Source organism: Ambystoma mexicanum, chromosome 7p (genome assembly GCF_040938575.1).
Source record: "Ambystoma mexicanum isolate Mex_15411 chromosome 7p, UKY_AmexF1_1, whole genome shotgun sequence".
In the NCBI taxonomy this organism is placed as follows: domain Eukaryota; kingdom Metazoa; phylum Chordata; class Amphibia; order Caudata; family Ambystomatidae; genus Ambystoma; species Ambystoma mexicanum.
Genome location: NC_090939.1, coordinates 88156303 through 88177994, shown reverse-complemented (window position 1 = coordinate 88177994; position 21692 = coordinate 88156303). Strand labels below are relative to the sequence as shown.

At 45.6% G+C, this 21692-nt stretch overlaps 1 protein-coding gene across 1 annotated transcript in view; it reads right to left on the bottom strand.

Moving 5' to 3' along the window:
- The window catches only part of HGD (homogentisate 1,2-dioxygenase), a 280992-nt gene that overhangs the window by 180053 nt on the left and 79247 nt on the right, over positions 1-21692 (bottom strand). The window lies entirely within an intron of this gene.

The following is a 21692-nucleotide window of genomic DNA, read 5'->3' as shown; positions in this document are numbered from 1 at the left end:
GCAATGATATAACACCTCCTACTGTTACCGGGACCAACGGCACGCCCCTTTGCAGTGGATGCATTAGTCCATTCAGCCATCTCACTGAATAAGGTACAGTCTGTTTATATATAATTTTGCGCATTTCAACCACTAAAGATATACAGATGTGGTAACATGATCCAAGATGCAGACGATGATGAATGCAGTGGTGATTGTGCCAGTGCTGGGTAATGGATTTTATTAATTTTTTTTAACTGTTTTTATTCGCATTTTCATAAACATTAACATTGGGACTATTAACTTGTCCTCCCTCCCCACCGGCTGCTATGTTGTTATATTTCCATTTACACCTTTAGAGTCTTTGTCTCACCCTGTGAACATATCCAATATTCGTATTCTATGTGGGCACCACTGTAACATATCGTCACTCTGCAAATATTCTATCACAATTCCCCAGTCTGTTATAAAGTTTTGGTGTGTCTCTTGTATATTATACATGATTCTCTCCATCGCTACAAATGACCATACCCTCTGTAGCCCTTCTAGATTGGTCGGGGGGTGTTTTCTGTTTCCATTTTTGTGCAATCGCTAACCACGCGGCTGTTAGGAGTCCCGTAAAGTTCCTCTTTTGTGTTTTTGTCATTGTCCTATCTTTGGGGTCCCACATGCTACACATCCATACCTCTTCCCCTAGATCCTCTTCTCCCTTAAACATTTCTTGCATTTGGGACCTTACCTCTGTCCAGAAGCCTCATAGTTCCGGGCAGTCCCACCATATGTGTCTCCAGTTGGCCACCTCGTCACATTCTCTCCAGAATTTATTTTGAATTGTGTGAAACATTCTGTGAATTCTTTCTGGGGTGTAGTGCCATTGTATCATTATTTCCGTCCACGCCTCTCTTGTCTGTATCGCCCGTGTCCATTTGGGGATTATTTGCCAAACATATGTCCATTGTTCTCTCGTGATCTCTTTTCCTAATGTCGCTTCCCATTTCTTCACGTAGAGCCACTTTGTTTCTTCTGTCTGTGTATATATGAATCTGTACATTGTTGAGACAAATTTCTTTTCTCCTGGTTGTGTCATGATATATGTCTCGAATGGGGTTAGAGCTCTTGTTGCCGCGTGCGTTATTCTCTGGGAGGAGAGCCAATGATAAAGTTGTTCGTATTTGAACCTGTCCTTTTCCGTGAGGCCTAGAAGGTCTCGGCAGTCTGTGTAGGTTCTGATTTGTTGGTCTTCGTACATGTCTCCCACTTTCGTGGACTCCGCTTCAATCCATTTCTGGAATGCTCCTTTTTCAGTGCCCGGTTGGAATTCAGGGTTATCGAATATAGGCATAAATGGAGCCGGGTCGTTAGTCAGCATTTCTTTCTTGGTTGCTTTGTTCCATACTTCTAGGGTCGCGCTCATGATCTCGCTTATCCGAACGTTCTGGTGTCTGTTTTCAGGGGCTATCCAGAGTAGCTGGCGCATATTTGTCCTTGCTACTGCCCTGTCTTGTGCTTCCCGTAGTTTTTCTGATGTGCTAGGGATCCATTCCTTCAATACCCACAGCTGTGCAGCCTCGTAGTATTTACAGAAATGAGGTAGTGCCATTCCTCCCGCCGACTTTTGTGCCGTGAGTACCATGTTTGAGAGTCTTGGAGTTTTGTTCTGCCATATATATTTGGTAATTTGTTTGGTGTTTTGAAAAATGTAGATGGGATTTGTATAGGGAGGGCCTGGAAATAATTAAGCAGTCTGGGTAGAATGGTCATCTTGATGACTGTCATTCTGCCCCACCATGTTATTGAGAGCGGGTTCCACCTTTCCAGATCTCTTTTTACTTGGTCCATAAGTTTCGGGTAGTTCTCTGCGTATAGGCCTTTGATCGTGTTAGTCATGGTGATGCCGAGGTATTTTATCACCTTCTCCGCTACGCGTAAATGCAGTTCTTCCACTCGCCTGTGGATCTCTTGTTTGTCTCCTGCTAGGACCATCACCATGGATTTTTGCCTGTCTGTTTTCAGGGGCTATCCAGAGTAGCTGGCGCATATTTGTCCTCGCCACTGCCCTGTCTTGTGCTTCCCATAGTTTGTCTGATGTGCTAGGGATCCATTCCTTCAATACCCACAGCTGTGCAGCCTCACAGTATTTACGGAAATGAGGTAGTGCCATTCCTCCTGCCGACTTTTGTGCCGTGAGTACCTTGTTTGAGAGTCTTGGAGTTTTGTTCTGCCATATATATTTGGTAATTTGTTTGGTGAGTGTTTTGAAAAATGTAGATGGAGGGCCTAGAAATAATATAGCAGTCTGGGTAGAATGGTCATTTTGATGACCGTCATTCTGCCCCACCATGTTATTGAGAGTGGGTTCCACTTTTCCAGATCTCTTTTTACTTGGTCCATAAGTTTCGGGTAGTTCTCTGCGTATAGGCCTTTGATCGTGTTAGTCATGGTGACGCCGAGGTATTTTACCACCTTCTCCGCTATGCGTAAATGCAGTTCTTCCGCTCGCCTGTGGATCTCTTGTTAGTCTCCTGCTAGGACCACCACCATCGATTTTTGCCTATTGATCTTCAATCCCGATATGGTGCCGTATTGATCTATTTCGCGTATGAGAGGGGCAATGTTTTTCCGGGTCCGCCATAGCCATCATCATGTCGTCCATGTATGCCGCTGTTTTATGTGAGATCCCTCCCATATCGATGCCTTTAATGTCAGGACTTGCTCTAATTTTCGCCAGCAGGGGTTCCAGGAATATTGCGTATAACAGCGAGGAGAGGGGGCACCCCTGTTTCGTTCCTCTTTCTATTTTGAACTTGTCTGTAAGATCTCTGTTCACCGCTATCCTTGCCGTAGGTGAATTATAGTTGGCCCGCATCATATTTATGTAAGGTGCTCCCATGCCCATTTTGGTAGTGTCCCTCGCCAGAGGCCTGATTGTTTACGTAGTTTGCGGAGTGTGATCCACAGGTAGTTTGGGGAGGCCTCCCCACAGGCCTCTCTGTTTCTCCCTCTGGTGTTCTCTGCCTTTCTCTTTATACACCTGCAACCCCTTAACAGGTGTGGACCCTTCATTAGGTTTGCCTGACCATGATTAAGGGACATGCCTGACTCTCACCATACTCTGCAGGCATCCTCCTCGTCCCAGTACCAGAGTGGTAAAATGAAGGTGCAGTGTTCATTACTCTCAGTCTCCTCTTCTTTGTCCCAGTACTTTCAAAGGTTAAATGTGGGGCAATGAGGGGAGAGGTCTTGACCCATAAAGGTCTGGGGAGGGCTAGGTTGGTCCTCACTAGGGAAAGGTGGATACCATATCTCGCCTGTGAATACGCCACTCCCAATCTCCGAGGACCTTCCATCTAGGGGATCGATCCTCCCTCGCTTCTCATCCCCCAGGGTCATGATCCAAAAGCGATGGCCTTTCCCTGGCCACCTGAGAAGATGATCCATGGGGTTAAGGAGTGAGGATGCCATCAGGTTTCTCACAGTAGGGCACATGGAACAGGGCTAACACTGGGCGTTAAGGTGTGAAATGAGGGGTCAAAGCAGCAGGAGCAGTGCCCTAAACTAGGAAAAATCACCCCAAACGCTACTGAAATTATTTACACATTCCTTTCAAGAAAAAGGTAATTTGATCTTGAGAAATTTGCCAATGCTCTGATAGCAATGTCCTCCCTTTGATCAGGTTTCCAGTCCACTATGCTGCTACTTGTTGGTTAAGAGGTTACCTACTGTCTGAAATTTGAATTTGAAGGCCTGGGAGGGTTGACGATTCTGCAAAGCATTAGCCAAGGCTGAGCATTGGGTTGTGTAGCCCTGTTTTTGGGGGCTACTGTAAGACTATGTGATTTACTATTTTTGCATATGCATTTCATGGAAATTACACAGTATAAAATCAATAAAAATATGTTGTTTTCAATGTTGTATTATTACACATTGATAAAAGTGCTTCTTCATGGAAGTGTATTATTTCTAAATAAAGATTTATGATGATACAAATATTTTAAGATACGCATTGGCAAAGCTCAGCGTTTTGGTGGGTGCAGTTTATTGCATTTTACATTTATAGGCATGGATGCAGTAAATAATTGGGCCTTGCACTCTGTCGTGGCCGGAGGATCCACAGATAACTCGAAGTGAAGGTCTTAAAATTCAAGGGTCTTTATTGAACAGTAGAAATGCAGCAATCCGTCAGTCCTTCCTCCTCTCCCATAGTCTGTCAAACGTAGGTCAAAAGGTCACTTGCAGCCTTTTGGAGTTTAAGTGCCCTTGAATTTCTTTCATGACTATTGTGGTTGGATGCTTGGCTTTCGTGGCAGTTGTCAGGGTGTTGTTCTCCTCTTGGCATGGAACCGCCACCACCACTTCATGTGCTCTGGGTCATCTGAACTTGGCCCAGGAGGATCTTAGCAAATATTGTGTTGGGCCCTGAGATTTTCGGGATTATGCTGCTAGTCGTAGACCTTGTCACAGTCTCTCCTAGCACTTGGGTCTCAACCACCCTGTTAGCTTATTGCCCCTCGTCTTGGGCGCTTCCACCACATCAGCAACCTCACTTTCTTTGCCATTGGTCTTCCACTCATTTTCTTCGTAACATGTTCTTGATGCCTTGCCACAGGCTGCTTCGCTTCTCTTCTTACAACCCCTTTCTCCCTCCTCAACCACTTTCTCCTCGGACCATTATTCTTTCGTCTTCTTCCTCAGAGTTCCTCCCACCCTCCTTGCAGTGGTTTCAATATTTCTTAACTGACAACACTTTTTCTATTTGCTGGGCTGGAAAACGGTCTTCCTGCTTCCCCTTACAATGTGGTGTTCTCTGGGAATATGTTCTTGGCCCTCTGCTCTCCTCAATGTACACCATTCCCCGTTCCTCCATTACTGCTTCCTTTGATATTTCTTGTCACTTCTATGCTGGCGATTCCTGGATCTTTGTCTCTTTCTCCTCCTTATCAGACTCTCTTCGCTCTACTCTCATAGCCTGCATGCATGCCATCCGATTTTGGATGCACTCTCACTTTCTTCCTCTCAATGCCTCAAATAGAGATTTTCTTCTTTTCTGCTTCAACTATTCCTCCCCATTGCCGTCTCATTCCCTACCGCTGTCCAACACCTTTCCTATTCTGTTCGTAATCTAGGAGTTCTCTTTCTTTCTCTCTGAATGACTCTTATCTGTTCCTGTCGATTTCAACTTTACAATATTCAAAAAGCCTGTTTGTTTCTTTTCATGCTGCTATACTACTCATTTTGCTTCGTCCTTTCCCATCTTCTCCCTGCTTGCCAGCTTTCTCCTTAACGTTCCATCGTTAATTCATCTATTCTTCTGTCTTTCTCCTCGTACACCACTACCTGTCCATCGGATCTTCCCCTACCCTCTCTTTCTATTCCGCCAATGTCTTAAAACTGATCTGCTGTCTTCTTCACCGAAAAAGTCTAGGCACTCCATCACGACTTTTGAACTTATCATTTGCACACTTCTATGTGCTGTACAGCGCTTTGGTGAAAACATTATAAACATCAATAAATAAATATAAATACAAAACACAAAGGGGGAGATACAAGCATCAGGGAGGGCAAACCAGAGGACTGAAATAAAGTTGGTGAGGCAAGACAGGACTAGGAAGCGGTGCAAGAGAGAGCAGGAGAGTGCCTGTGGTGGTGTGATGGTTCTATACGAATTGTCCGCATGACAATTGACCTTCTGCACAATTGACCGAATTTAAACAGTCAATTAGGATATATATGCAGGGGGAAACCCCCCACAACCCCACACTCAATACAACCCCACCAACCCCCCACCCAATCCCCTTATATGATTAATACCCCAAACCAACCCATTATATATGTAAAAATAACCAATTGTGCAGAAGGCCAATTAGGACTACTGTAATTCGAACAAGTGTGGCATTCGGTCAATTGTATTCGAACAATTTGGGTAATACTGGTGTGATGAGGTATGTGAGAGAGGGTGATATGATATGATGTGGGTGCATGTGAATATACATGTAGTGAAGAAAGAGAGAGGATATCTGCAAGGATTAAAGAGAGGGTAAGTGCAGGGCAGTGGGTGCAAGGCAGAGCATGCAAGATTGTGCGAGAGAGATGCTCTGGGGGAGATGCAACCCCTGGGATTTGCTTTAAGGGGGATCCCTTTAGTACCTTCCTGCACCCTACCTGGAGGTTTAGGGGCCCGCTGTGGAGTGGAGAGTGGCAGCCAGAGAACAGGTATACAAAGTGCTTGGAACGTAGGGTCAGATAGCGTAAGCAAACTCAGAAAGAAAGTATGCCTGGTCGCACTGTACTGCATAGAAACCCTGAGACAGAAATCTGGGACTCGCGAAACAGTGAATTGGGGGGAAACTGGAAGAAGGGCCCCTCAAGACTCCAGCCCTCGCATATAGAGCCCAGAACAGCCAAAAAACTACAGGGGAAGAAGTCAAGCGTACTAGTCCCACCGGACTACGTGGAAACAGAGACCTCTGGTGGTGGTATAGAGGAGATTCCCCAGAGTCCTTCCACACATACCAAGAGCCAGACAAGCTGCAAGAGAGATCCCTTCCCAGAACTCCAACGTAGACCTTGTTGTCTGGGTCCAAGGAACAAGGTGAGAGATATACAAAGCACCAGTTAAAGGCAAAGTAAAACATACCCCAGCACTCCCCTCAGGCCCTAATACCACCACCCCTAACTCAGCCAGGACAGCACAATGAGAAACCTTCCCAACTCAACAGGTCTTACACACACAAAAATGTAATTGGCCTTAAAACCACCCAGGAAACATCAATCAAAAATTCCCAATGAAAAATTAGGTAAGCTGGCCCCAGAAATGTGTAATTCACTAGGCTAAACCTTCTTGAATGCAAAGAAGGCAACAAACTAGGGAGAGAGTGAAACGGGTTGCTTGACAAACATACGCTCAAAACACGTGGCAGGTTTTAAAGATGGTAATCAGCTCTTTGAAACCCCTGGCCCCTACGTTCTCGATAACAAAGCATCACTCCCAATCTGGTCATTGAGAGAACCACATGACCAAATCAGACAATCGGGGAGCAGACACCTGGACAGGACAGTATAAAAGAGGCTGTGTTTCCTCAGTCTGGGGGAGGAAAGCAGGAGTGCAGCTGTGGCTTGCAGAACAGTTGGAACAGAGCCAGAAGAAGGCCCAAGGAAGCTGAAAAAAGTCAGAGGAGTGCAGTGCCTTGTGAGACTGCAGAGACCAGGGTACCATAACCCCTATATGGAGAGAATGGCACCTTTTCCCATGCAGAGCGCAAGAGCTGGGAGAGAGATTGATCCAGGGAGAGAGCCAGACCCAGGGAGAAAACCAGACCCTGGGAGACAGAAGGGCAGAGCCAGAGTCCCACAGAGAACCCTGAAAGCCTTCTCAGTGTTGCCAGTCAGCTGTGGGGGAGAATCAACACCCCTGGAAAGTCAGAGAGAGCATCAGCTTGCTAAAGGCTACACCTCAGACCCTGAACAAGATCAGCAAAGACATTACATTACTGCAAGCTTACTTGGGGCTATATTCCGGTCCCTGACATGTGCCAGGGACCAAAAAGGGAGCGACTGAGCCCAGGAAGACAACACTTGGCTGGTGGGTTAGTGTGAAATGTACCCCAGCAGGGATGGATACATTACTTCTAGTAAGTAATGGTTTATGGTTATCCCTCAAGGTCAAGAAGGATTGTAAATTCTGGCTGGTAGGTGCCAGTTGTGTGTACATTTACAGGGCCCAGGAGGGCAACCCAGGATTAGAGGAATACCATTGGAGCAACCATCCAAATCAAGGAATTAGCAGTCTTCGGTGGATTAAACACTCTTTGACAAGGAGTGAACTGAAGAAAGCCCAAAGGCTTAGAGTAGGGACTTGAACTGGTGCACTGGGTCTGCTTATTAGGGACCCTTGCATTTGTTCATCCTTCATCCTGACGCTGATACTTATATCTTTCGCCTCTTGTGATTTCGCTTATTTCCCAAAGATCCTGTAAGAGTTCACCTAATCCATATACTCTGGCACGTGTTGTCAGAGGTGAGGCTAATCACGGATCAAAGAGTGAAGACCCTTGGTAGCAAGGGCCACGATCAGTCCAGCGGTTGTAAACCTCATTCCTCCACTAGAGTTGTTTTCAATTGTATGGTGGCATGGAATGAGAAGTCTGACCAAACGTGGCATAGTGGATGTCATAGACTTTTATTTCTTTAATGAACAAACCTATCTATCCATAACTGGAGGTGGTTTCCCCAACTCACACAAACTAAAAACTTGGCTAGTCATGAGGTCTGTGTGGTTCAAATCAAAAGTTCACCGTCCTAGTCCAAACTCCTATTCTATCCCCACCAAAACCTAATCTAAGAAAAATACTTATTTCTAATACCCTGGAGAATTACTCCCTTCTCCTAGCTGTGAGTCTCTCATGGTGTGGCGTCCTCAAGCTCAGGAAATGTTCCAAGGTTCACAAACAAAGGAAAGGTTCCCAAGTTCACTACAAAATAAACAAAGCTCCAGGTGGGGCTAGGAGAATGACTCCCTCCTCCTAGCATGATCCCCAGTTCTTTGTAAGCCTCTTACAGGCTATCCGATCTTCAACTTCTTTAACAATTCTTTAGTTCCCTTCAAAGGCTTCTTCCACTCGCTACTTTTTCTATTTTGGTTGACTTGCCCCAACTGGGATGATGACGAGGTTCCCTGATTCCTCCTTATTTCTCCAGTACCACACACTTGTGGAACTGGCCAGAGAATAGCCTCACAACGTGCTTCATTACTTTCTGTTATTTTTCTACTTCTTCTTCTGCCTCTCGACTCACAGTCTCAAACTTTCCCGGGACCCTTCTGGACGTATTCTAATTCCTGTTATGTTTTCTCGGGGAATGATTCACCGGTTTCGCCAGGGGTTGCAGGTTTGTTCTTCTGCTACTTATACTTCTACTTATAGGTCTGGTTCTTCTCGTAGGGCGGCTTGTCTTCGCAGCCAGGTACTGCTGGTGGTCGTGGCACCAGTTCCAGACTGGACGGTCCACCCGTTACAGGTCCCACCACTTTCTCATGCTCCCCACACATGTAGGCGGTCCCAGTGCAGTTCTCGGACTTCACGGCCCACCCATGACAGGTCACGCCACCACCATTCAATGTCTATACTTCAAGAGCACCGGATAACAGCCGACTCGCAACACACAGTCCATGCGTCCCGCTGCGCGTCTCTGCTTCACTGGAAAGCTGTCTCACTGCAGTCTCATGAAGCCCAGTTTCAACCTTGCAGGCTACACAATGACGTCCTCGCTCGCAGGGTTCGCCTTTCAGGATTCAGAACAGAACAGCAGGGACTGCCCCAGCGTAACATCAGTTCGACTGACAAAAGCTGGTTGAGCACTCTTCCTTCTCGATTGTAACGTGCTTGAGTTCTACAGATTGTCTGACAGTTTACAATAACATGTGTTTTCAGACTGTGTATCTTAGGTAGAGAAGGTTTGGTTGTTATTACCCTATGCGGTCAGGAGTTAAAGGAGCTGTGTCCTGGACTCACGTCCATATTCCCAGGAAGCGAATTACCTCCCCATGAGGTCCTTCCACATGTTACCACCCGTAGGGGGACTATTGGTTAGCGGTCTCACCTCCCTAGCCTCATGCAAAGGGACTTCCCTCTGGGGAGAAGTGACACCATCTGGAGGATTGTCACAATTGCCACTGGTTCACTGCTTTCATAGTCAAGCAGTTCATTCTGCAGTATTATTTCCTTTAATTACTATAGGGCTTCATCAAGCCCTTACTACTACATATATAAAGTTGTTGAATCTTATTTGGTGTGTGCAGAGTGTTCTATTGCCCCCCAGGCCTGATAGTACCATCCATCAAAAAGCAACCCAGAACTCCATCTTCATAGTGTGATTTTATGGGAATATGTTGTAATAAATCCATTACATGTTGAGAGGACAAATGATGAAATGTATTTACCTCAAACACATTTTTTCAAAGCAATTTTGGAAAAATATTTCCCAACCAACATGGTTTTTCCATTCTAAAAATCGGCCTCAAAATGTTCCCTTACCACTAGCCACTGGCTGTTGATAATGGACTTTTTATCTCTGGCTAGTAGCTTTCAACTTCACATGTGCACCCCTGCTAAAATGTAATCATCATACATCATATCCAGGAACCTTTGTGTTAGCAGAGTTTCCACCTCCCTTTTATTTTACTGACACATACGATATTATCATGAAGCCGGTATAACAATTTGGAAAATCAACAAAAGCTGGTGTGTCCACCTTTGAAACAAAAAACTTCTAATCGACTACTACCTTTGAGTTAAATAAAACGGTACCGATATTTATATGGCAGACATGAATATAGCAAGATTTCTATTCATTCTTATTTAATATTCCCGCCTTCCATAATCTCAAAATATGAACAAGTGGCTGTTCATTTTAAATCAAAAAGGTCTCAACAATGGGAGTGGAAGATTTCATAGAAATAAAGGCACCCAGGGTGACGTGATCTAGCAGCCGCATTATAGTACATGATAGTCTGCAAAACCGCTATACAAGCATGTAACTAATGTTCTTATTAGAGGCTAGCATCACATCACTATTGACCTGTTATACGAAAATTACATCACTACCGGAACTGTAATCAGTTTTTACAGCTGGTTTGTGACACACGCGGCCTATTGCTACACAATTTCAGCTGTCAGTGAAGCAGTTAATTAAGAAGCATTTTTGTGCACTGCTGGAGTTTTAACAAGGACGAGCAGAAATCCATCCGAATATTAGCATTTTTATTAAACCACAAACGATATTTAGATGCCTTTTACTATACTGCTTAAACTTTTCTGCAAGACCTTACAAGCTGACTAATAGTGTTTGTTTTAATCCAAACCGATTGTACATTGACTGTATGCATCAACAACTGAAATATATCTCACCGTAGATTAAGCAAGAGGCCATGCATTAAAGGTGATGAGAATGTGTGCCCATGTATATTATAAGGAATAAAATACCCTTTACCTTATATAAAAAGGATATTACAAGTCAACTTAGGTTTCCATAACCCTACAAAGAAAACTGAATTTCGGCTTTGTGCCTCCATTTGGTCAAGGAACTGCTCAGTGGCTTCCAATACCTTTATGACATACAGGAGAGGGTTCTTCAATCCATATATCTCACTCCCAAAAAAGTGGTAACCTGTGCCACTAAATATGTAGTTTATTACACCATTCAATGGATATAGCTCAAACCTTGCGATTGGACACGGAGTTTCCAGGCTTGCACGGTTCCAATGTTCTTACACATTTCAGATACCCGTGAAGTCGTTTTTAACATTTCACGGCCACTTATTATAAGTTTGGGTTTTTGCAGATTGGGTGCAGTGTGCTGCTGTTATGGATCTGTTGGGTTAACAGCCTAGCCAGAGACACTGCTAGATAAGCAGGGAGGCATTCAGCTCACGTGTATTTGGAGGAGGGACACAAGTCGAGTACAGTTGATGATTATGCATGAAAATCCCAAAGGGTGGCTGCCCTGAGATCCCCCCCCAAAAAAAAACTCTTACCAACCTGGTGCCACATGCTTGTGCCACGGCTGGCACCTGCTGTACTGCTGATGTGTGGCTCTGCCTGGTGGAGCAAGTTCTACCAGCCAGGAAAGAGGAAATGCCATCCTTTGCTCCAGCAGCAAGCATGTACCCACATAGAAAGAGAAATGGGGCGCCTGCACCGTGGCACGACCTATGGGCCCCTGCTGGCAGGTGCATGGCAAGTGCGGCAGCCATTTTAAAAGGGCAGCACATACGTTTCCTTGATAACGGAGCCCGGCGGATACACTATATGGCTTTCAAATATTATTCCAAAACCTGCATTTGGTCTAACATTTTATATAAGACACTGAAAGCTAGCATTAAAGTAAGACTTAGTCAACATAATTAGCTATGTTTTAAACGGATAAACTATAGAGAATAAGTTAAACAAAAATAAATTGAAAAGGATGTTATCTACCATGAAGACTTTAGACCAAACAAAGGGTCAAAACTGTAGCATTTCTACTATTCCAAGATGGTGGCCTCGCTCACGTATATACATAATGGAGGCCTGCTGCGCTGGATCTTTCCATGCTGCACCTTCTCTTAGCACCTCCATCTCCAGTAGGCGAGTAGGCCAGTCGGCTCCAGGCCTGTAGGGACCCGTGGACACTGCCCATGGTCGGCTCCTACTCCTGCCTGCCCGTGCCTCTGAGCTAAACTTCTATTTATTAGTTCCAATGGAAACATTTGAATCCGCCTAATTTTAACATTCTTAATTCATATGAAAAACATAGTATGAAAAAATGAACGGCTTGTTGAGTCCTTCATCTACAGAGCTAAAAATACATAATTCTAAGAATGGTTTACTTCATTTTTAAGTCAATTAATCGTGGAAGGCCCAATCCATGTTTTGCCTCTGTGTGCATCACCAAAGTGTAGGAATGTGCACGTTTTGTACAAAAGAAAAGTGAAATAACCCAACACGTGTATTCCTTTACAATAAAAACGTGGTTATATAAATCATGGACCACATCAGCTGTCTAAGCAAAAAGGTGGGGTTTCCACCAGGCAATGAAGACAGAGCCCATGTGGCAATATACATGCACACTATGCAGCACTCGCCAGCGGCCCGCCACAGAAGGCCTTAAAATACAACAACTCACAAAGAAGGTTCAAGGGTTTTAATGTGTTCTTCAAAGGGGTCCACCTAATCAGTATCCCTGTCTCGTCTTTGGACTTTTCCCATCCTAGCCCAGTTGTCCTTATTCCTCAAGATGGTTATAGTGATTGTCAGTCCCTACTGTCTAAAAATCTGACTGGCTAGTCATGTGGGCCTAAAGGCAATTGACTTATATAGCGTTCTCCCACTGGGGTCTTCTAGGGGGATCCTATTCTAAGGGTCCCAGGAAATAGGAATACTCCAAACTATATGAATGGGAGCCTTTCAAGCACCCAGCCTTCACTTGGTCTTCCCCTCTCATCCTCTTATATTCCTTGCTCTGATGTCCTTTCCTTCCTTTCCCTTCCTGCTACTCTCTCCCTTCTCTCTCTCTGTTTCCTGTCCCACTGATGTTCTTCTGCCTTACGTCTACTCCTTCCTCCTACCTTCCGATCTATTCGTCCTCTCTATTCCCTCTACTCTCCACTCCCTACACTACAATCCACCCCATCTGCTTCCACACTTACTCTCTTTTAACTCTCCCAGTCACCTTTCTCAATCAGTCTCATTACTCTACTCTCTGACTTGGTCTCACTCACCTTACACGCACTCTCACACCCAAGTACCACTTTCTCTCAACAACCAATACCTCACCTGTGTCTCTAATGTCTTCCACCACCTTTGGTCTACCATCCTTTCACAGCCTATCCTCTTAGTCCGCCTCCTAGCTCCTTGACCTCACCTGAACTACCAACACGTTCCCATTTGACTAGTCCCCTTAATCCTCCTCCTCCCACTTACATTGGTCCTCCCCAGGCCAATCTCTGACTTGCTGTCCCCAGGGGCTTGTTTACAGAGTTCAAAATCCATTAATTCACCTTTAAGCCCCACTCCGTTTCAAGCCAAGGGTCTGCAGCCGTTCCATGATGGTCGCCGAATGCAATGAGTGCCCCCCTTTCCGGTCACAGAGTGCTTCTGTAGTGCGCCATGATCACTGCTCTGTAGCAGGCAACTTTCTCCTGGTTGTTGGTGTGCCACTGTCTGTTAGGGAGAATTCTCTGTTTAGGCTGAATTTCCTAACCTAGTGAGTCCCCCACCAGCTTTGCTGGATTTCTGGAGTTTGTTTTTTTCTCCTGCCAAGAGTGAGTCCCTTTTCCTCACACTCTTGGACATGATTTGAGGGGTTCCTTTGACTAATAATGTGTTTTATGGGCTATGGGGTCTTTTACTCCATAGGGTCTCATGCGTTTTTACTATGTGTGTTACACAGCACCCTCAGTGCAGTGACACAGGGGTGTCATAGTGACACCCCACCATAGACTCCATACCCTGGGACTGACTACTGTCTCCCAGGACATGTAAAGTCACCATTGGCTTTACTAGTCCCAAATTATGAACAGAAACCAGTACAAACCATCATATTGTGGACGTACTGGTCGGGGCAATTTGATTGCCCCGGGGTCTGTTATTCGAGGGGGCACGTCTCCATCCCCCCTGATCGAGTTTTGGCTGGTGGCAGTGGATACTACTTTTTATATTCGACCGCAAATATATCTCAATGGGATTTTCCCATTGTTCGAGGCTACCAACTTTAATTATTTAATTCCTATAGCCTCGAACATACCACTGGGTTATTTATTTAATATTAATTCACCGGTTGGTATTTTTTGCCAGAACTCGATTCTAAAATGGCGTTTGTGTTCTCTTCTGTGACTCCAACCCAAGTCGAGCCCTTTGTTCCACTTTTTGGCGGGCTTCTTCACAGAAGCCTCCAAAAGTGGTACCACTCTGTCTGGGTACCACAGGGAGTGTGGGAGGGGGTATAGGCTCCCAGGACTGAGTTGCCTTGGCAACTCAAGTCACACTCTTGTGTGATTGGCCCAAGTGGTGAGCCGGCCGGCTCACCACTTAGCATGTTTGATTGACAGCTAGGCTGAATGAATGGGGGTTTCTTGCATAAAAGCAGGGCTTTTGGGACTGGAACTTCAGAAGTCGCCACAGTACCTGAGAATCCAAAGAGGGAGAAGCTGAGCCGACCTGCAACGACGACACCACCGGTGGAGCCCTGCTGAACCGTCTCACCACTTCCCGACGACAGAGGAGATCTTCTTGCCGGAGAGTCTCTTCCCCTTGAGCTGGTGGGGACAACCAGTTCGCTTTCCTTTTTCGCCTACCAGGACGTCTAGTGGTCGAATTGCCCGTGCCAAGCACCCCGGCAACCGGATAGCCACTTACCACTGAACCGCGAAAGAAAGGACCACTCCTTTTAATCAAGAAACTCCACGGCTGGTTTCTTCCCTGGCAGCACAATGACCTCCTGCTTTCCTCCCCGCCGAGATCTTCTCTTCCGCCGGACGAAGCACCGAATCGCAACCGCTGCCAGGAACAACTGCCCCCGCTGGAGTGTTCTCACCATTTCAAGGTACTGTGTCCGCCTGGCCTCCCTTTCTATAGATTGCTACAAGGTAACAGTAAATCCTTAACCTTCTAGACTAGGCTGGCCTCTTGACCATCTAACTGGTCCCTTTCTTTTGGTCCAACTTCTTTATGAACCTTTTCGAGACTTTGTGCACTTTTCAACCGTGTGACCTTGGACACATTTCGTTCTGATCCTCTTAAAGTGGATCCGGCTTCCTGAACTCTAACTTCACGGTTCGATTCTGCCTACCTCTCTTGCTGTGTTCTTTTGAAAGTGTTGGTATCTGTTTCAATTTATGCTCTGCCTTTCTCTCCCTTTGAAACCAAATTATTAGAGTGCCATCTGCGTTAAGCGCTCACCACTGTCTGAAAATAAGTGGGGCTTTACTTAAGACTTGTCTAATATTCTTTTAAGGGAGTGTATATACTTTAGTGACTGTGTTTTTGAACATGCTTGAGATTAGTGCCAGTGTGTTTTCTTAGATGTGTTTTTAAATAAATAATTATATATCTTTTACACCAAAGCTCTGGTCAGTGTTTGCTTGTCCTACTGTGTTTATCTGCGCTATTGTGTATGCTCTGTATACTGCCTAACTCTTCTTGAGAGAAGTCTGACTGCTCAGCCACAGCTACCAGGTAAATCTGGGTGGTGCGGACTGCTACCAATTGGGTTTACTGCTAACTCCTGTAGTCCTAAACTTTTTGCAGTGGTCCCTAAGGGAACTGCACAGGTTTCTGCTTAACACTGGTGTACAGCGGTGGGATTTGTATTGAGTATACACTTTAGTGTGCTTGTGGATACTTTAGGACAACTAACCACAAAGCTTAGCATTAAAAAGCTGATTTTCTAAAACCGGTCTACCATGGAAAGCTATACCCTAGAACCGTTGTCTGCTAAAACTGCTGATTGCTTGAAAGTATTTTGTAGACATAAGAACCTCTCTGGGAAGGGCAATAAAATCGAACTTATAGAAAGATTGTTAGAAAATCAAAGTCTGGGTGGTACAGAGGAATCTACCCCCCCCCCCCCCCCCCAGCAAATGTAGATAACAGTGATGGTATTGATCCGAATCAAAGTATTGATAATCTTGATAATGAGTCAGAAGAGGAAAGCGAGCCTAATGCAGTTAGCCACCCTGAACCTCTGTCTGCCTTACCAACTGTACCTACTGGACCTATACCAGGTCCCACATGTAATCCTGAATATTTTGAATTTAAAAAAATGAAGCTGGAATTAGAATACAAACGTTTTATTGCTCAATCTGAACGGAATCAAGAGTTAAAGTTCAGGAGAATCAATGCCCAAGCTGAGCAGAAGCAAGCTGAGTTGAAGCTCAGAGAAATGGAGCTTAATCATGAGCTAGAAATTAAAAAGTTGTCTGTGGAAACTGCTTCTCTCTCTTCTGGTTCTTCTAGAAGTTCCAGTCCCAAAAGACCCCGGATGCCTAAGGAATGAGTGGGTATGTATGAACCTAAGTTGGATGTGTTGGATTGGTTGAAAATGTTTGAATATAATCATGGGCTCCAGGACATCACAGGGAATGAGCTACTTCCTTGGTTGTTCTCTAGGCTCCACCCTGTTGCAACTGATGTGGTAATGGAGTTGGACGAGGTGGATAAGAAGGATTATGAGTGCGTGAAGCTAGCTTTAATAGCTAGATTTGGGAAGACCCCTTCCCAGTACCATAAGAGGTTTAGGACCCTCAAAAAGCATGATGGTACCCCTTGGGCTACCTGGGTGAGTGAAAGTTTGAAAAACTTAGAGGGATGGATTAAGGGTTATAGGGTTAACACTTACGAGGGAATGAAGAATCTTGTAATGTTGGAGTCAATTTATGATGCCTGCTCTCCTGAGCTCAGACAGCACTTGGCTGATTCAAAGGAATTGGATTCCAGGAAGCTAGCTAAGGCTGCTGACTTGTGGGTTGCCAACAGGGCTACCCACAAAGATTCTGGGGCTACTCAGAAGAAGGATGAGGGAAAACAGCCTAAAAAGGACTCTAAAGAGAATTCTAATAATTCCAATCCCAAAGAGGGCCTCAAACAAAACCATAAGGGTAAACCACAAGGCTAATGTACCTTCTGGGGTCAAACCAGAAGGAGGTCAGAACAAGCCACCATTCCAAAAAGCATTTGGTAAATGCTTTGGTTGTGGCTCTACTTACCATGTGAAAGGAGATCCCAGATGTAAGGGTAAACCTTCAGGGGTCCAGCTTGTCTCCTTAGCCTTCATTCCAGAGGAGGAAGTACAAATGGCAAGTTGAAACTTTCTATTACTGCCTGACTAAACCATTGGAGTCTCGGCCAGTGTTTCTTTAGTGTCTCTGGGTTTGTGGGAACAACAGAATTTAGATGTCTATAATTCTATCCCAGATAATACTAAAGAGTATTATAAGGACAGTGTCCAGGTGAATGGTCAGGAGACCTCTGCCATTAGGGACACTGGGGCCAGCATAACTGTGGTGGACAAATCGTTTTTTCAGGCTGAGGATGTTGCTAAGGCACCCAAACGCCTCACCAAGTTAGCTGGAGGGCCTGTGCAGATGCTTCCCCTATTACCAGTTCTCCTCCAGTGCAATGACATGACTGTGAAGATACCTGTCAGCATACAAAGTGAGGTACCAGGAAGGGTTCTGTTGGGTAATGACTTGAAAACTCTTGGAGTGGTGTCACATGCCCCCAGAGCTCCTAGTAAAAGGTTACAGGAGCTCACTAGACCTGCAAGGGAGAGAACTATGAGGGGTACTCCCAAAGAGATGATGAAGAAAGAGATCACTCCTACTCCACTGGAGCTGTCAGTTGCTGTATCCAAACAACAAGAAGAAAAGGTGAAACCTAAACCTTCTAAAAAGAAACCAGCAGTCAACACTCCAGTGCAGCCAACAAGGACTTCGCCGAGGTTGTCCAAAGTTACACCTGTAACCACCACTCCAGCGGAGGCTGAGAGGGTGGCACAACCCTGTGTGGTTGAACTAGACTCTGAGGAAGAGCTAGTGGAAGGCCAGGAACTCATTGGAGATCTGGATCCTGTTGACCATCCTGAGCTGCAGTCTTTACTGGCAGAAGGTGGACCCAACAAGGCAGACTTCAGTAAGGGACAGAGAGAATGTCCAACTCTGGAAGGTCTTCGCCACCAGGCAGATGCTCAGGCTGAAGGGCAAGAGCCTGGGAAATATAGGTTGCACTGGGAAGATGGCCTCTTCTACAGTGAACCAACAGAGTCTGCCCCTGGGGACTACAAACGACTTGTAGTACCCCAAGAGAACAGACAACAGTTCTTGCAGTTAGCCCATGAGATTCCTTTGGCTGGTCACTTGAGCTTCAAGAAGACTAAGGAAAGGCTCTCACTCTACTTTTATTGGCCAAAGAGGGGGCTGAAGTAGATAAGTACTGCAGGAGCTGCCATACCTGCCAGACTTCTGGTAAGGTTGGCTCCAAGAATGTGGCACCCTTAGTGCCTCTCCCAGTTGTGGGAGTCCCATTTGAGAGAGTAGGGATTGACATTGTTGGTCCCCTTGATCCTCCAACCTCCTCAGGCAACAGGTTTATTCTTGTTGTAGTAGACCATGCTAATAGGTATCCTGAGGCAATTCCTATGAGGACTGTTACAGCTCCGGCTGTGGCTAAGGCCCTCCTTGGCATTTTTACCAGGGTTGGGTTTCCTAAGGAAGTAATCTCTGACAGGGGGTCAAATTTTATGTCCCACTACATGAAAGCCATGTGGAAAACCTGCAGAGTTACTTACAAGTTCTCAACCGCATACCACCCTCAGACAGATGAGTTGGTTGAAAGGTTCAACAGAACCATGAAGAGCATGATAGGTGCTTTAGAGGACCCCCTTAAAAGAAAGTGGGATCTTCTTCTGCCATGCCTTCTTTTTGCTTATAGAGAAGTCCCTCTGGAGGGAGTAGGTTATTATCCCTTTGAACTTCTCTATGGCCATCCAGTCAGAGGCCCCTTAGCCCTGATTAAGGAGGGGTTGGAGAGTGCTCCTTCCCCCAAGCCAGTCAGAGTGACTGACTATGTGATAGGTCTCCGGAGGAGAATGTTACACATGATGGCGAAGCTAGTGATAACCTGAAAGCTGATCAAGCTTTGGTCAAGCACTGGCATGATCAAAAGGCTAACATGGTTGAGTTTACTCAAGACCAGCTAGTTCTAGTTATGATTCCAACAAGGCAGAGGGCCTTGCAAAACATATGGATGGGGCCCTTCAAAGTTGTGGGTAAACTTGGAGAGGTCAACTATCTGGTGGGCTTGGGCAATCCCAAGGAGGCTCCCACAGTCTTCCACACCAACCGACTAAAAGCGTACGTCTCCAGACCTGATGTAGGAGCTTTGCTTCTAGCATCATCAGAGGAAGAAGAAGAGAGTGAAGCTCTTGTTGATCTCCTCAGAGGCTTACCTTTGGACGAAAAGATTGAAGGAGTAAATCTCTCTTCAAATCTGACACCTGAGCAACAAGAAGAGTGCAGATCTATGTTGAATCAGTTTGCCTCTCTGTTCTCACTTTCACCAGACTTGACTCCTTGGGGACAGCATGACATACTCACTGGTGACTGTCTGCCAGTCAAAAGCAGAGGATACAGGATGTCAGAGAATGTAAGAACCCACATCAAAGGCGAGGTCAGCAAGATGCTTGATCTCGGGGTAATAGAGCCCTCTACTAGTCCATGGTCTAGCCCAGTTGTGTTAGTACAAAAGCAGGATCTAAGGAACTTAGATTCTGTGTGGATTATAGAGCTCTTAATGCAGTCACAAAGACTGATGCCCACCCTTTGCCAAGGACAGATGAGTTGGTGGATAGACTTGGTGCAGCCATGTTCCTCAGAACATTTGACTTGACATCAGGCTATTGGCAAATAGCCCTGACAGAAAATGCCAAGGAGAAAACTGCCTTTTCTACCCCCGTTGGCTTATACCAGTTTAAGGTTATGCCTTTTGGATTGAAAAATGCACCTGCTACATTTCAAAGGATGGTAAATCTGGTTCTGACAGGGATGGAGGACTTCTGCATGGCATACTTGGATGACATTGCAGTCTTCAGCCAAACCTGGGAAGAACATGTGGCCCACCTGAGCTATGTTTTGCAGGCTCTCGGGAAGGCCAATCTGAGTATAAAGGCAAGTAAATGCCAGATTGGACAGAGTAAAGTGGTCTACCTTGGACATGAGGTGAGAAATAAGGCCTTTGCTCAGTAAGATTGAAGCTGTGCAAAATTGGACAACACCTACTACTCAGACCCAGGTGAGAGCCTTCTTAGGTCTCACTGGGTACTACAGGAATTTCATAGAGAACTATGGGACCACAGCTTCTCCACTGAATGTCATCTCCTCTCCTAAATTCCCTAAAAAGGTTAGATGGAATGAGGAGTGCAATCAGGCCTATGAAAACCTGAAAAAGGCTCTTTGCCAAGCCCCAGTACTCAGAGCTCCTGACTACCACCAAACTTTCATTGTGCAGACAGATGCTTCAAATGTAGGAATAGGTGCAGTCCTCAGTCAACTGGATGGGAAAGGTAGGGAGCACCCCGTTTGCTTCATCAGTAGAAAGCTGAAGGATCCTGAAACAAGGTGGGCAACCATTGAACAAGAGTGTTTTGCTACTGTGTGGGCTCTGAAGACGTTTAGGCCATACTTGTATGGTTCTACTTTTGTCATTCAGACTGACCACCAACCCTTGAGATGGTTAATGCAAATGGAAGGGGAAAACCCAAAACTATTGAGATGGTCAATCTGCCTGCAAGGGTTTGATTTCACCATTGAGCACAGGTCAATGGTGATGGTCTCTCTAGGATGTATGTCATCGACTAGAGGTATGAGATTCATCCAGGAGTGGATTAAATCCTCCTGACCCTTAGTCTGGGGGGGGGGGCGAGTGTTAGGGAGAATTCTCTGTTTAGGCTGAATTTCCTAACCTAGTGAGTCCCCCAGCAGCTTTGCTGGATTTCTGGAGTTTGTTTTTTTCTCCTGCCAAGAGTGAGTCTCTTTTCCTCACACTCTTGGACATGATTTGAGGGGTTCCTTTGACTGATAATGTGTTTTATGGGCTATGGGGTCTTTTACTCCATAGGGTCTCATGTGTTTTTACTATGTGTGTTACACAGCACCCTCAGTGCAGTGACACAGGGGTGTCATAGTGACACCCCACCATAGACTCCATACCCTGGGACTGACTACTGTCTCCCAGGGCATGTAAAGTAACCATTGGCTTTACTAGTCCCAAATTATGAACAGAAACCAGTACAAACCATCATATTGTGGACGTACTCGCCGGGGCAATTTGATTGCCCCGGGGTCTGTTATTCGAGGGGGCACGTCTCCGTCCCCCCTGATCGAGTTTTGGCTAGTGGCAGTGGATACTACTTTTTATATACGACCGCGAATATATCTCAATGGGATTTTCCCATTGTTCGAGGCTACCAACTTTATTTAATTCCTATAGCCTCGAACATACCGCTGGGTTATTTATTTAATATGAATTCACCGGTTGGTATTTTTTGCCAGAACTCGATTCTAAAATGGCGCTTGTGTTCTCTTCTGTGACTCCAACCCAAGTCGAGCCCTTTGTTCCAGATTTTGGTGGGCTTCTCCACAGAAGCCTCCAAAAGTGGTGCCACTCTGTCTGGGTACCACAGGGGGT